Source organism: Leptodactylus fuscus, chromosome 6, assembly GCF_031893055.1.
Source record: "Leptodactylus fuscus isolate aLepFus1 chromosome 6, aLepFus1.hap2, whole genome shotgun sequence".
Taxonomy (NCBI): domain Eukaryota; kingdom Metazoa; phylum Chordata; class Amphibia; order Anura; family Leptodactylidae; genus Leptodactylus; species Leptodactylus fuscus.
This window is the reverse complement of record NC_134270.1, coordinates 59,861,221-59,877,502: the sequence shown is the minus strand read 5'-3', so window position 1 is coordinate 59,877,502 and position 16,282 is coordinate 59,861,221.

Sequence of the window (16,282 nt, the reverse complement as noted above, 5' to 3'; positions counted from 1 at the left end):
CCCTATTTTATTGGATTACATATTTCCATAATAAAGCTCCAATTTCTTTTTTGCACAACTAAAGAATTCTGGTTGATTTGGAATGCCTGATATATTTTTCTACATATCAAGTGCACCAACCAAGTAGTTAGGAGTGCCATGTTTTTTTTCAAACATCCAAGGACAGAAAGAAGGACAGAATGTATGGCACTCTCAGAGCACTACTGTGAATTTAGCACCACCCACTTCTACTTTGGCACGGCCCATTCCCATCAGTTTCTCTTTGTGGGCTCACACAGTATAATGCCCATACACCCTAACATATTTCCACAGTTTAATGCCCCTTCCAGCTACCCCCACAATTTATTGTCCCTTTCTAGCTACCGCCAGTTTAATGTCCTCCTCCAGATGCCACCAGTTTAATTCCCCCTACAGCTACCCCCACAGTTCAATGTTCTCTGCTGCCCACACCAGTTACCCCCAGTTTAATATCCCCTTCTCTTTGCCCCCAGTTCAATTCCACCCTCCAGTTGGACCTAGTTTAATGTCCGCCACCAGTTACCCCCAGTTTAATGTCCCCCCTCTAGCTGCCCCCACAGATTAAATTCCCCCTGCAGTTGCTCTCACAATATTATGTCCCTCTCCTGCTAGCAACCAAAAACTAATACCTCTCCTTGCTCCACTGAAATCTCGGTGATGTCATCACATTGCACCTACAGCTCCCAGAGCAGAGATAGGGGATGAATGGTGAAGCAAGAAGCAGATGGCTCCCTGCTTCACCCTTGAATTCAACTCATCTGCGTCTATTTATAGCAAGAAAACACATGCTGCAGTTTATTTCATTACCTACCAAAATTTTGTCTGAGGAAACGTCTAGCACATCATTTTTGTGTTGAGATGCCACAATCCCTTTGGCTACTAGATGTGCTGATTAGAGATGAGCGAACAGTGTTCTATCGAACTCATGTTCGATCGGATATTAGGCTGTTCGGCATGTTCGAATCGAATCGAACACCGCGTGGTAAAGTGCGCCATTACTCGATTCCCCTCCCACCTTCCCTGGCGCCTTTTTTGCTCCAATAACAGCGCAGGGTAGGTGGGACAGGAACTACGACACCGGTGACGTTGAGAAAAGTAGGCAAAACCCATTGGCTGCCGAAAACATGTGACCTCTAATTTAAAAGAACAGCGCCGCCCAGGTTCGCGTCATTCTGAGCTTGCAATTCACCGAGGACGGAGGTTTCCGTCCAGCTAGCTAGGGCTTAGATTCTGGGTAGGCAGGGACAGGCTAGGATAGGAAGGAGAAGACAACCACAACAGCTCTTGTAAGAGCTAAATTCCAGGGAGAAGCTTGTCAGTGTAACGTGGCACTGACGGGCTCAATCGCCGCAACCCAGCTTTCCCAGGATCCTGAATGGAATACACTGTCAGTGTATTCCCGTATACCCGATATATACCCCGATACCTGTTCCAACGGTGTGCCCCCCCACCTTCACCCCAGAAATACCCTGCAAGTCCCCTAGCAATAGAATTGGGGCTATATACACCCACAATTTTTACTACTGGTATACAGTGCCATTGTCTGACTGGGAATTCAAAGAATATATTGGGAATACAAATACCCTCATTTCTTGCTACTGCCATATAGTGCCAGTGTCTGACTGGTAATTCAAAGAATATATTGGGGTTACGTGCACCCACAATTTTTACTACTGGTATACAGTGCCATTGTCTGACTGGGAATTCAAAGAATATATTGGGAATACAAATACCCTCATTTCTTGCTACTGCCATATAGTGCCAGTGTCTGACTGGGAATTCAAAGAATATATTGAGGTTACGTGCACCCACAATTTTTACTACTGGTATACAGTGCCATTGTCTGACTGGGAATTCAAAGAATATATTGGGGTTATAAATACCCTCATTTCTTGCTACTGCCATATAGTGCCAGTTTCTGACTGGTAATTCAAAGAATATATTGGGGTTACGTGCACCCACAATTTTTACTACTGGTATACAGTGCCATTGTCTGACTGGGAATTCAAAGAATATATTGGGAATACAAATACCCTCATTTCTTGCTACTGCCATATAGTGCCAGTGTCTGACTGGGAATTCAAAGAATATATTGGGGTTACGTGCACCCACAATTTTTACTACTGGTATACAGTGCCATTGTCTGACTGGGAATTCAAAGAATATATTGGGAATACAAATACCCTCATTTCTTGCTACTGCCATATAGTGCCAGTGTCTGACTGGGAATTCAAAGAATATATTGGGGTTACGTGCACCCACAATTTTTACTACTGGTATACAGTGCCATTGTCTGACTGGGAATTCAAAGAATATATTGGGAATACAAATACCCTCATTTCTTGCTACTGCCATATAGTGCCAGTGTCTGACTGGTAATTCAAAGAATATATTGGGGTTACGTGCACCCACAATTTTTACTACTGGTATACAGTGCCATTGTCTGACTGGGAATTCAAAGAATATATTGGGAATACAAATACCCTCATTTCTTGCTACTGCCATATAGTGCCAGTGTCTGACTGGGAATTCAAAGAATATATTGGGGTTACGTGCACCCACAATTTTTACTACTGGTATACAGTGCCATTGTCTGACTGGGAATTCAAAGAATATATTGGGAATACAAATACCCTCATTTCTTGCTACTGCCATATAGTGCCAGTGTCTGACTGGGAATTCAAAGAATATATTGGGGTTACGTGCACCCACAATTTTTACTACTGGTATACAGTGCCATTGTCTGACTGGGAATTCAAAGAATATATTGGGGTTATAAATACCCTCATTTCTTGCTACTGCCATATAGTGCCAGTGTCTGACTGGGAATTCAAAGAATATATTGGGGTTACGTGCACCCACAATTTTTACTACTGGTATACAGTGCCATTGTCTGACTGGGAATTCAAAGAATATATTGGGAATACAAATACCCTCATTTCTTGCTACTGCCATATAGTGCCAGTGTCTGACTGGGAATTCAAAGAATATATTGGGAATACAAATACCCTCATTTCTTGCTACTGCCATATAGTGCCAGTTTCTGACTGGTAATTCAAAGAATATATTGGGGTTACGTGCACCCACAATTTTTACTACTGGTATACAGTGCCATTGTCTGACTGGGAATTCAAAGAATATATTGGGAATACAAATACCCTCATTTCTTGCTACTGCCATATAGTGCCAGTTTCTGACTGGTAATTCAAAGAATATATTGGGGTTACGTGCACTCACAATTTTTACTACTGGTATACAGTGCCATTGTCTGACTGGGAATTCAAAGAATATATTGGGAATACAAATACCCTCATTTCTTGCTACTGCCATATAGTGCCAGTTTCTGACTGGTAATTCAAAGAATATATTGGGGTTACGTGCACCCACAATTTTTACTACTGGTATACAGTGCCATTGTCTGACTGGGAATTCAAAGAATATATTGGGGTTATAAATACCCTCATTTCTTGCTACTGCCATATAGTGCCAGTTTCTGACTGGTAATTCAAAGAATATATTGGGGTTACGTGCACCCACAATTTTTACTACTGGTATACAGTGCCATTGTCTGACTGGGAATTCAAAGAGTATATTGGGAATACAAATACCCTCATTTCTTGCTACTGCCATATAGTGCCAGTGTCTGACTGGGAATTCAAAGAATATATTGGGGTTACGTGCACCCACAATTTTTACTACTGGTATACAGTGCCATTGTCTGACTGGGAATTCAAAGAATATATTGGGGTTATAAATACCCTCATTTCTTGCTACTGCCATATAGTGCCAGTTTCTGACTGGTAATTCAAAGAATATATTGGGGTTACGTGCACCCACAATTTTTACTACTGGTATACAGTGCCATTGTCTGACTGGGAATTCAAAGAATATATTGGGAATACAAATACCCTCATTTCTTGCTACTGCCATATAGTGCCAGTGTCTGACTGGGAATTCAAAGAATATATTGGGGTTACGTGCACCCACAATTTTTACTACTGGTATACAGTGCCAATTTCTAACTAGGAATTCAAAATGCGCAAGGCTCCCGGAAAGGGACGTGGACGAGGCCGTGGGCGAGGTCGGGGGAATGGTTCTGGGGAGCAAGGTAGCAGTGAAGCCACAGGGCGTCCCGTGCCTACTCCTGTGGGGCAGCAAGCATTGCGCCACTCCACAGTGCCAGGGTTGCTTGCCACATTAACTAAACTGCAGGGTACAAACCTTAGTAGGCCCGAGAACCAGGAACAGGTCTTGCAATGGCTGTCAGAGAACGCTTACAGCACATTGTCCAGCAGCCAGTCAGACTCTGCCTCCTCTCCTCCTATTACCCAACAGTCTTGTCTTCCTTCCTCCCAAAATTCCGAAGCTTTACAGAACAATAACCCAAACTGTCCCTGCTCCCCAGAGCTGTTCTCCGCTCCTTTCATTGTCCCTCAACCTGCCTCTCCACGTCACGATTCCACGAACCTAACAGAGGAGCATCTGTGTCCAGATGCTCAAACACTAGAGTCTCCTCCATCTCCGTTCGATTTGGTGGTGGATGACCAGCAACCCACCCTCATCGACGATGATGTGACGCAGTTGCCGTCAGGGCATCCAGTTGACCGGCGCATTGTGCGGGAGGAGGAGATGAGACAGGAGTTGGAAGAGGAAGTGGTGGATGATGAGGACACTGACCCGACCTGGACAGGGGGGATGTCAAGCGGGGAAAGTAGTGTGGATGTTGAGGCAGGTGCAGCACCAAAAAGGGTAGCTAGAGGCAGAGGCAGAGGTCAGCAGCTTAGGCGAAGCCAGGCCACACCCGGAATCTCCCAAGATGTTCCAGTTCGTACCCAGCCCCGAAAAACTCCCACCTCGAGGGCACGTTTCTCGAAGGTGTGGAGTTTTTTCAAGGAATGCGCCGAGGACAGATATAGTGTTGTCTGCACAATTTGCCTCTCGAAATTGATTAGGGGCTCTGAGAAGAGCAACCTGTCCACCACTTCAATGCGCCGTCATTTGGAATCCAAGCACTGGAATCAGTGGCAGGCAGCAACGGCAGGACAAAGGCCGCCTGCCGTTCACGCCACTGCCACTGCCTCTGCCTCTGCCACTGCCACTGCTGACTGTGCTGGCGATGCACTCCAGAGGACGAGCCAGGACACCACTTCATCTGCCTCCGCCACTTTGTTGACTTCTACCTCATCCTCCCCTGGTCCTGTCTTATCTCCTTCTCCTGCACCATCAAAGGCACCATCAGGCATTTCTTTACAACAACCCACCATCTCTCAGACATTGGAGCGGCGGCAGAAATACACTGCTAACCACCCACACGCGCAAGCCTTGAACGCCAACATCGCTAAACTGCTGGCCCAGGAGATGTTGGCGTTCCGGCTTGTTGAAACTCCCGCCTTCCTGGACCTGATGGCAACTGCGGCACCTCGCTATGCCGTCCCTAGCCGTCACTACTTCTCCCGGTGTGCCGTCCCCGCCTTGCACCAGCACGTGTCACTCAACATCAGGCGGGCCCTTAGTTCCGCGCTTTGCACAAAGGTCCACTTGACCACCGACGCGTGGACAAGTGCATGCGGACAGGGACGCTACATTTCACTGACGGCACACTGGGTGAATGTAGTTGAGGCTGGGACTGCTTCCCAAACTGGCCCGGTGTACCTCGTCTCCCCGCCTAACATTCCTGGCAGGGACACGAGAAGAACACCCCCCTCCTCCTCCTCCTCTACCGCCTCCTCCTCCGCCACCGCCTCCTCCTCCGCCACCGCCTCCTCCTCCGCTGTTAGATTGACCCCAGCTACGAGTTGGAAACGTTGCAGCACTGGCGTTGGTAGACGTCAGCAGGCTGTGCTGAAGCTGATCAGCTTGGGGGACAGACAGCACACTGCCTCCGAGGTGAGGGATGCCCTCCTCGATGAGACGGCAATATGGTTTGAGCCGCTGCACCTGGGCCCAGGCATGGTCGTTTGTGATAACGGCCGGAACCTGGTAGCAGCTCTGGAGCTTGCCGGACTCCAACATGTTCCATGCCTGGCCCACGTCTTCAACCTAGTGGTGCAACGTTTCCTAAAGAGCTACCCCAATGTTCCAGAGCTACTGGTGAAAGTGCGGCGCATGTGCGCCCACTTTCGCAAGTCGACAGTAGCCGCTGCTGGCTTAAAATCTCTCCAGCAACGCCTGCATGTGCCACAACACCGGCTTTTGTGCGACGTCCCCACACGCTGGAACTCAACGTTTCAGATGTTGAATAGAGTGGTTGAGCAGCAGAGACCTTTGATGGAATACCAGCTACAAAACCCTAGGGTGCCACAAAGTCAGCTGCCTCAGTTTCACATCCATGAGTGGCCATGGATGAGAGACCTTTGTGACATCCTACGGGTCTTTGAGGAGTCCACAAGGAGGGTGAGCTCTGAGGATGCGATGGTGAGCCTTACAATCCCGCTCTTGTGTGTTCTGAGAGAATCCCTGATTGACATCAGGGATAACTCAGATCACACAGAGGAGTTAGGGATAGCATCCGATCCGTCACAGCTGGAGAGTAGGTCCACACATCTGTCCGCTTCACTGCGTTTAATGGAGGAGGAGGAGGAGGAGGAGGAAGAAGAGTTGTCCGATGATGTGATGGTGATACAGGAGGCTTCCGGGCAACTTCGAATCGTCCCATTGTTGCAGCGCGGATGGGTAGACATGGAGGATGAGGAGGAAATGGAGATTGAACTTTCCGGTGGGGCCAGAGGAGTCATGCCAACTAACACTGTGGCAGACATGGCTGAGTTCATGTTGGGGTGCTTTACAACCGACAAGCGTATTGTCAAAATCATGGAGGACAACCAGTACTGGATCTTTGCTATCCTTGACCCCCGGTATAAAAACAACATCTCGTCTTTTATTCCGGTAGAGGGGAGGGCCAATCGCATCAATGCTTGCCACAGGCAATTGGTGCAGAATATGATGGAGATGTTTCCAGCATGTGACGTTGGCGGCAGGGAGGGCAGTTCCTCCAGTAGGCAACCAAGTTCTCACCGGTCCACACAAACGAGGGGCACACTGTCTAAGGTCTGGGACACCTTGATGGCACCCCCTCGCCAAAGTGCCGCCACGGAGGGTCCTAGTGTCACCAGGCGTGAGAAGTATAGGCGCATGTTGCGGGAATACCTTTCCGACCACAGCCCTGTCCTCTCCAACCCCTCTGTGCCCTACACGTATTGGGTGTCGAAGTTGGACCTGTGGCTTGAACTTGCCCTATATGCCTTGGAGGTGCTGTCCTGTCCTGCCGCCAGCGTCCTATCTGAGAGGGTGTTCAGTGCAGCCGGTGGCATCATCACTGACAAGCGCACCCGTCTGTCAGCTGAGAGTGCCGACCGGCTCACTTTGATAAAAATGAACCACCACTGGATAGAGCCTTCATTTTTGTGCCCACCTGTGTAAAGCACCCCAACATGAAACTCCATGTCTGTACTCAACCTCTCCAATTCCTCCGCATCCTCATACTCATCCACCATAAGCGTTGCACAATTCTGCTAATACTAGGCTCCCTCCAACATGATTTCCCCCAACTCTGCTGGTTAGAGGCTCCCTCCACCCTGATTTCCACCAACTCTGCTGGTTAGAGGCTCCCTCCACCCTGCTTTCCCACAACTCTGCTGGTTAGAGGCTCCCTCCACCATGAATTTGCCCAAACTGGGCTGTTTAGAGGCTCCCTCCACCATGAATTGGTCCAAACTGGGTTTTTTAGAGGCTCCCTCCACCATGAATTGGTCCAAACTGGGCTGTTTAGAGGCTCCCTCCACCATGAATTTGCCCAAACTGGGCTGTTTAGCGGCTCCCTCCACCATTAATTGGTCCAAACTGGGCTGGTTAGAGGCTCCCTCCACCATGAATTTGCCCAAACTGGGCTGTTTAGAGGCTCCCTCCACCATGAATTTGCCCAAACTGGGCTGGTTAGAGGCTCCCTCCACCATGAATTGGTCCAAACTGGGGTTTTTAGAGGCTCCCTCCACCATGAATTGGTCCAAACTTGGCTGTTTAGAGGCTCCCTCCACCATGAATTGGTCCAAACTGGGGTGGTTAGAGGCTCCCTCCACCATTAATTGGTCCAAACTGGGCTGGTTAGAGGCTCCCTCCACCATTAATTGGTCCAAACTGGGCTGGTTAGAGGCTCCCTCCACCATGAATTGGTCCAAACTGGGGTTTTTAGAGGCTCCCTCCACCATGAATTGGTCCAAACTTGGCTGTTTAGAGGCTCCCTCCACCATTAATTGGTCCAAACTGGGCTGGTTAGAGGCTCCCTCCACCATGAATTTGCCCAAACTGGGCTGTTTAGAGGCTCCCTCCACCATGAATTTGCCCAAACTGGGCTGGTTAGAGGCTCCCTCCACCATGAATTGGTCCAAACTGGGTTTTTTAGAGGCTCCCTCCACCATGAATTTGCCCAAACTGGGCTGTTTAGAGGCTCCCTCCACCATGAATTGGTCCAAACTGGGCTGTTTAGAGGCTCCCTCCACCATTAATTGGTCCAAACTGGGCTGGTTAGAGGCTCCCTCCACCATGAATTTCCCAAAACTTGGCTGTTTAGAGGCTCCCTCCACCATTAATTGGTCCAAACTGGGCTGGTTAGAGGCTCCCTCCACCATGAATTTGCCCAAACTGGGCTGTTTAGAGGCTCCCTCCACCATGAATTGGTCCAAACTGGGTTTTTTAGAGGCTCCCTCCACCATGAATTGGTCCAAACTGGGCTGTTTAGAGGCTCCCTCCACCATGAATTTGCCCAAACTGGGCTGTTTAGCGGCTCCCTCCACCATTAATTGGTCCAAACTGGGCTGGTTAGAGGCTCCCTCCACCATGAATTTGCCCAAACTGGGCTGTTTAGAGGCTCCCTCCACCATGAATTTGCCCAAACTGGGCTGGTTAGAGGCTCCCTCCACCATGAATTGGTCCAAACTGGGGTTTTTAGAGGCTCCCTCCACCATGAATTGGTCCAAACTTGGCTGTTTAGAGGCTCCCTCCACCATGAATTGGTCCAAACTGGGGTGGTTAGAGGCTCCCTCCACCATTAATTGGTCCAAACTGGGCTGGTTAGAGGCTCCCTCCACCATTAATTGGTCCAAACTGGGCTGGTTAGAGGCTCCCTCCACCATGAATTGGTCCAAACTGGGGTTTTTAGAGGCTCCCTCCACCATGAATTGGTCCAAACTTGGCTGTTTAGAGGCTCCCTCCACCATTAATTGGTCCAAACTGGGCTGGTTAGAGGCTCCCTCCACCATGAATTGGTCCAAACTGGGTTTTTTAGAGGCTCCCTCCACCATGAATTGGTCCAAACTGGGGTTTTTAGAGGCTCCCTCCACCATGAATTGGTCCAAACTGGGCTGTTTAGCGGCTCCCTCCACCATTAATTGGTCCAAACTGGGCTGGTTAGAGGCTCCCTCCACCATGAATTTGCCCAAACTGGGCTGTTTAGAGGCTCCCTCCACCATGAATTTGCCCAAACTGGGCTGGTTAGAGGCTCCCTCCACCATGAATTGGTCCAAACTGGGGTTTTTAGAGGCTCCCTCCACCATGAATTGGTCCAAACTTGGCTGTTTAGAGGCTCCCTCCACCATTAATTGGTCCAAACTGGGCTGGTTAGAGGCTCCCTCCACCATGAATTGGTCCAAACTGGGTTTTTTAGAGGCTCCCTCCACCATGAATTTGCCCAAACTGGGCTGTTTAGAGGCTCCCTCCACCATGAATTGGTCCAAACTGGGCTGGTTAGAGGCTCCCTCCACCATGAATTTCCCAAAACTTGGCTGTTTAGAGGCTCCCTCCACCATTAATTGGTCCAAACTGGGCTGGTTAGAGGCTCCCTCCACCATGAATTTGCCCAAACTGGGCTGTTTAGAGGCTCCCTCCACCATGAATTTGCCCAAACTGGGCTGTTTAGAGGCTCCCTCCACCATGAATTGGTCCAAACTGGGTTTTTTAGAGGCTCCCTCCACCATGAATTGGTCCAAACTGGGCTGTTTAGAGGCTCCCTCCACCATGAATTTGCCCAAACTGGGCTGTTTAGCGGCTCCCTCCACCATTAATTGGTCCAAACTGGGCTGGTTAGAGGCTCCCTCCACCATGAATTTGCCCAAACTGGGCTGTTTAGAGGCTCCCTCCACCATGAATTTGCCCAAACTGGGCTGGTTAGAGGCTCCCTCCACCATGAATTGGTCCAAACTGGGGTTTTTAGAGGCTCCCTCCACCATGAATTGGTCCAAACTTGGCTGTTTAGAGGCTCCCTCCACCATGAATTGGTCCAAACTGGGGTGGTTAGAGGCTCCCTCCACCATTAATTGGTCCAAACTGGGCTGGTTAGAGGCTCCCTCCACCATTAATTGGTCCAAACTGGGCTGGTTAGAGGCTCCCTCCACCATTAATTGGTCCAAACTGGGCTGGTTAGAGGCTCCCTCCACCATTAATTGGTCCAAACTGGGCTGGTTAGAGGCTCCCTCCACCATGAATTTGCCCAAACTGGGCTGGTTAGAGGCTCCCTCCACCATGAATTGGTCCAAACTGGGGTTTTTAGAGGCTCCCTCCACCATGAATTTGCCCAAACTGGGGTGTTTAGAGGCTCCCTCCACCATGAATTTGCCCAAACTCTGCTGGTTAGAGGCTCAATCCACCCTGATTTTCAAAACAAATGTTGGTGCCAACCTCAACTTACTACAAGGGCCAAATTCACTGCTGGTGACAAGCTCTCCTCACTGCAAGTGCCAAATACACATGTTTCAAGGTGTTTTCCTACTGTCAGAGAGGTGGTATTGAGTGTGTAAAGTGTGTAGTTGTTAGGCTGTGATGTTGGGGTAATAGAGGGTCTTTGGTGTGTTAGATGCCCCCAGACATGCTTCCCCTGCTGTCCCAGTGTCATTCCAGAGGTGTTGGCATCATTTCCTGGGGTGTCATAGTGGACTTGGTGACCCTCCAGACACGGATTTGGGTTTCCCCCTTAACGAGTATCTGTTCCCCATAGACTATAATGGGGTTCGAAACCCGTTCGAACACACGAACATTGAGCGGCTGTTCGAATCGAATTTCGAACCTCGAACATTTTAGTGTTCGCTCATCTCTAGTGCTGATCTTTCAGGTGTGACATCATATGCCAAAGCCAAATATAATTTTTTTTTATGTATTTATTTATTTTTTACAGCACATTAATTTCATAGTGCTGTACATTAGTTTTACATACAATACATAAAATACACAAAACAAGTCTGCAACATTCAAGTGGATGAGTCTTTTGCTGACATTTACCAGTAAAAAGTACCATGTTTAATGCAATCATTTTATAGATTTTTCATAGCATCTCTTGCAACATCAACATCTACATCACCCTTTATAATCTGCATCACCCCAGATACTGAGTGATCACGACTACTGTCCATCGCTACAACTACTACCACCACCATTGCCTGTAACTCTTAGTCATTGACTAGAGAGCACTAGTGCCATCACTAAGAAAGTGGCTTATCCATCACTAGAGATCAGTGACACTGAGAATGTGGCATATCCATTTACCTAGAGAGCAGTGGTGCTAGTAGTGACAATGCAGCCTATCCATTCACTACTGTAGAAATAGTGATGTCACTACCTGTCCTTGTTAGAACAGCAGAAAATCCAAGCCAAGATTAGTAGTCACAACCACTTTACTGCTTTGTTTTCATATGGAAATCTCATTTCCACATTTTCCGTGTAAATTTGGGGCAATCTGGGAAGTTTACTGATCCCAGAATGGATGTAAATACATATAAATAGAGACCAGGATCCAACTCTCCTCAACCAAGACAATTCAAAGAAGGATCCAGATTTTCATCCTTCCTTGAAAACAGGAAGTGGCCGTCACTGCCTGACAAAGTATCAGCACAACATATTGTAATAGAAGGGCAGGAAATACTGTGACAATAAGACACAGGACAAATTTAGGCATCCATAAAATGTACAGGGAGCCTTCAGCAACCTAGAGGTAAAAAGGGTCTTAAAGAGGCAGTACACAATCTGAAAAAAAAGTTTCCGCGCCACTTTTGTCCATGGGTCATATCTGGTGCAGTCTGGCTCTAATGATGTTGGTGGGGCTTTTGCTACAACATCAGCCATAGATATGTCTGGCACTAGTTCTGGAACAGAATCCCACTATTTTATCTAATTCTGTACATCAGTAATAGCATAGAAGTGAAAGACGCAATGGCCACTTAGGGCTAGTTCACATGGGGCACGGGTCCGCATATTTTGGTCCTGATTTTGATGCGGGAAGCCACGTCAGAATAGGACCAAAATGCGCCTGCCATGACTGTCATGGCTTCCCACTCAGAAGTAGACCCAAATGAAGGGGCCTAGTCCTGAGTGGACACCGGGGCTGAATCAGCCACGGAATCCACCTGAAGAAAGGGCAGCGGTATGTTCTGGCTCACGGAAAAAAGAAAGCTAGCAGTCTACACAGACCTCTATTGTGAGGGGGCGGATCCTGAGGTGGATTCGGCGTCAAAATCCGCCCCCTCTTGCCCCGTGTGAATGAGCCCTTAGGTTTCCCATCCTTTAGCATAGTGGTCTCTAGCTGATATAAAGTAATGTCAGGGTAGACATTCCAAATAATACAAAAAAAAAAAAATCGTCTCTCAAAGCTATAGGCAAGGGATAATCGATTGCTGGGTTTCTATATGAGCAAGGACCAGGCTTATGCTAGGTTCACATTAGCATTCCGGTTTTCGTTCTTCAGGTCCGCTCAGGAACCCAAAAAATTGAAACCTTATCTGCTTAAAAAGTGGTTACCCATGGAAACCCACAGACTCATAGACTATAATGGGGTCCCATGTGTTTCCACCCAGTTTCCGCCTAAAATCGGTGTTGCGAAAATTCCTGCTTGCCTGACTTTTTTACCCACATATTTTAAGCACAATGGGGGACAGAGTCCCCGATCAGTCCACAAACTCAGTCCACAAACGCTTTTTGTGACCGCAGCCTTAGTAATCTTTGTTTATAAATCACTAGGTACCCTGCAAATAGACTAGATCCTATTAGGCAATGGCCAGGCTAAATAATATTGTTTTCTAACTAGCCAACCCAACTAACACTAGGTTCACACCTGCATTGGGGTTTTTCTGTTTGGAAACCTAATCCGTTTAAAAAAGATAAGATACAATAAAATAATCCTTTAATAGTTCCACCATGGGGAAATTTGAGTGTGTTACAGCAGCATGGATAATACAGATACAGGATAATAAGCGGTTATCCTCAGAAACTCGCAGATCCCATAAATATAATGGGGTCCACTGGGTTTACAACTAGTTTCCGCCCAAAAGGGCAGAAAAATGGCGAGAGACAAGCTTGCAGGACTTTTCTCTCCACATTTTTAAAGCGGAATGGGGAACAGAATCCATCAGTGGAGACCGGGCGCAGGTGTGGACCAGTCTTAACAGATGCACAAAACTACTTGTCTCGTTTTTACACTGTAATAACACACTGTGACTCATCACGGGTGTCTAACATATGCCACAGAGTTGTATTTTTAGGAGTGTAGCAGTTACATTAGGACCCTGGAGTCTGGTATGTAAATCTCTAGTATTATAAATGGCACTTGACACAATATTTCACTTTGAAGCCCAGGAGTACCATATTCTTACTGACCTCACCACCATGCTAAAAACCGTGGTGCAGTGAAATAACCATTAGGAATGCACACAACCTGTACTTCTTTCCCATCCCACGTTTCCCTGATGCTCCCAACATAGTAATCATGCCCCTTTTATATCACAGCCCCCAACAGAATCCCTCCTTGACCATATTTTGCTGATCAACTGATATTTTTGCTATGACGGTTCATTTTCTCCTTTCTGACAATAGAAAGCTGTGTATCATAAATCTTTTCACTCCATTGCCCCAGAGGGCACGTGCAATAAATTTATACTGTACAGACTGCTAGCCATAAAATAAAATCAGAAAGGGGATCAAAGAAGATTATCCAGTTCTAGTGTGTTGAGGATGACCTGTGGGGACCTGACATTTCTGGGCACAGTCACAGCTGTGACCAGAGCGACCCCTATAGTTCCATTAGTGTTTGTGACAGTGTATTCAGTCTAGACTATTCACTGTGAGTTAAGCGTAGCAGCCCAAATTTATATCCTGTCTAAAGTGATCTCATTTGCATGGGGCACTATATGGACAAAGATATCAGGACACAGTTTTTAACCCCTTCCCTCTGTTGAAATTTTTCGAATTTAGATTTTGACTCTTCGCCTTCCAAACCCCATAACTTTTTATATTTTCTCTTCAGAGCCATATGAAATCTTAATGTTGCAGGACAAATTTTTCTTCATAATGGTGTCATTTATTATTCTATACAATGTACTGGGCAGCTGGAAAAAAAATTCGGAATGGGGTGGAATTGGAAAAAAAGTGCATTTGTGAATTTTATGGTGTTCACTGTGCAGCCAAAATGACAGGTGACCTGTATTCTGTTTCAGGGGGTTCCAAATTTATCTAGTTTTATTTACATTTTAACCACTTAACAAAATTCCAAAACTTTTCTCAGCAGCGGTCCTGTGGTACACACATCGGTTGCTCTGTACACATAGGGGGTTCGTACTCAACATTCTTGGAAATCAGTTGTCAAACACACAATGGGTTTGCTGCATAAGCTTTCATATACAACAGGTTAAGCTTTGAAATTGCACCACATGGCTGATATCCGAGCCAGTTGCAACGGAGGTCTGGATGAAATATTCGAAGCAGCGGTAAAGTCTCCCTTTCATATGAGAGTCTTCCTACCCCATGCAACTACGAGGTGTAGCACAGAAATATTGTACATCAAGTAGGACTCTGCACACCGCACAACTAATGGGCACATCTTAAGAATCATTGTGCCACCCTTATTTTAAAAAATCCCAGGTCTCAAGTAGACGCAATGACTCAGCAGCAAAACTCAATTAACCCTTAAGTGCTATCATGGTGTTTATCATACACATATCATTATGATAGTACTTAAGGGTTAAATGACAATGTAACATACAGTATAATAAGTCATCAGCATTTGCAGTGCAATACACATCATTAAATGCACAATAAAATGTACAGCACATAAGTAAATATACACAACAATTATACAGGCCAATATTGAGTTAGACCCTAAAGAAAGTGCCCACCTAAGGACATTTTTGGAAGGAGTCAGCTTCCCCCACCTTATTGAACACTGGAGCAATGGAAGAATGTTCTGTGGGGTGATAAATCCCACTTCTATTCAGCAGTCTGAAACTAGTATGGGTTTGGTGAATGTCATTGTTACCTGCCTGACTGCATTGTATTAACTCTAAAGTTTGATGGAGGAGGACAGTGCTATGGGGTTGTTTTTCAAGTGCTGACCTAGGCACCTTTGCTCCAAAGCATGGTCCTTAAAGACATGGTTGGGTGAGTTTGGTGTGTGTACTTGACAGGCCTGCACAGACCCATGGAACACCTTTGGGATGAACTAGAATGGTTATTGTGAGCCAGAACATCTCATCCAACATCAGTGTCTGACCTCACAAGTGTTCTTCTGGATGAATGGGCAAAAATGTTGAAAGACACACTCCAAAATCTTGTAGAAAGCCTTCCCAGAAGAGTGGGAAGCAGAAGCAGAACCAACTCCATATTAATGCCTATGGACTTAGAGTAGGATGTCATAAAATTTCTGGAGGTGTAAAGGTGTAAAGTGTAGATGTCCCAATGGGAGGAGAAAGATGGGTAAAGTGACTATGACTTATTTTGTATATGAAATGAAAGAAATTTTCTGAGAGAAGTCCTCAGTAGTTGATACCTTTTTTAATGGCTAACTCAAAAAGTTTTTGATGACATATTTCGAGCTTTCGGGACTACTATAAAGGTCCCTTCATCAGGATGGTATAACACAATGTCTGAAGGTAGGCATATATATACGGAGAAATGGAGTGTTAGATGCAAAATAGATGGAAAACAGAACATAAACAGTTTTTTTTAAAAAAAAACACAAAAAAACACATATATATCAGTTCACAGGAAAGTTCTCTGGGTTTATGGCTTCTTTGATCAGCCATAAACCCAGAGAACTTTCCTGTGAACTGATATATATGTGTTTTTTTTTGTTTTTTTTTTAAAAAAACTGTTTATGTTCTGTTTTCCATCTATTTTGCATCTAACACTCCATTTCTCCGTATATATATGCCTACCTTCAGACATTGTGTTATACCATCCTGATGAAGGGACCTTTATAGTAGTCCCGAAAGCTCGAACTATGTCATCAAAAACT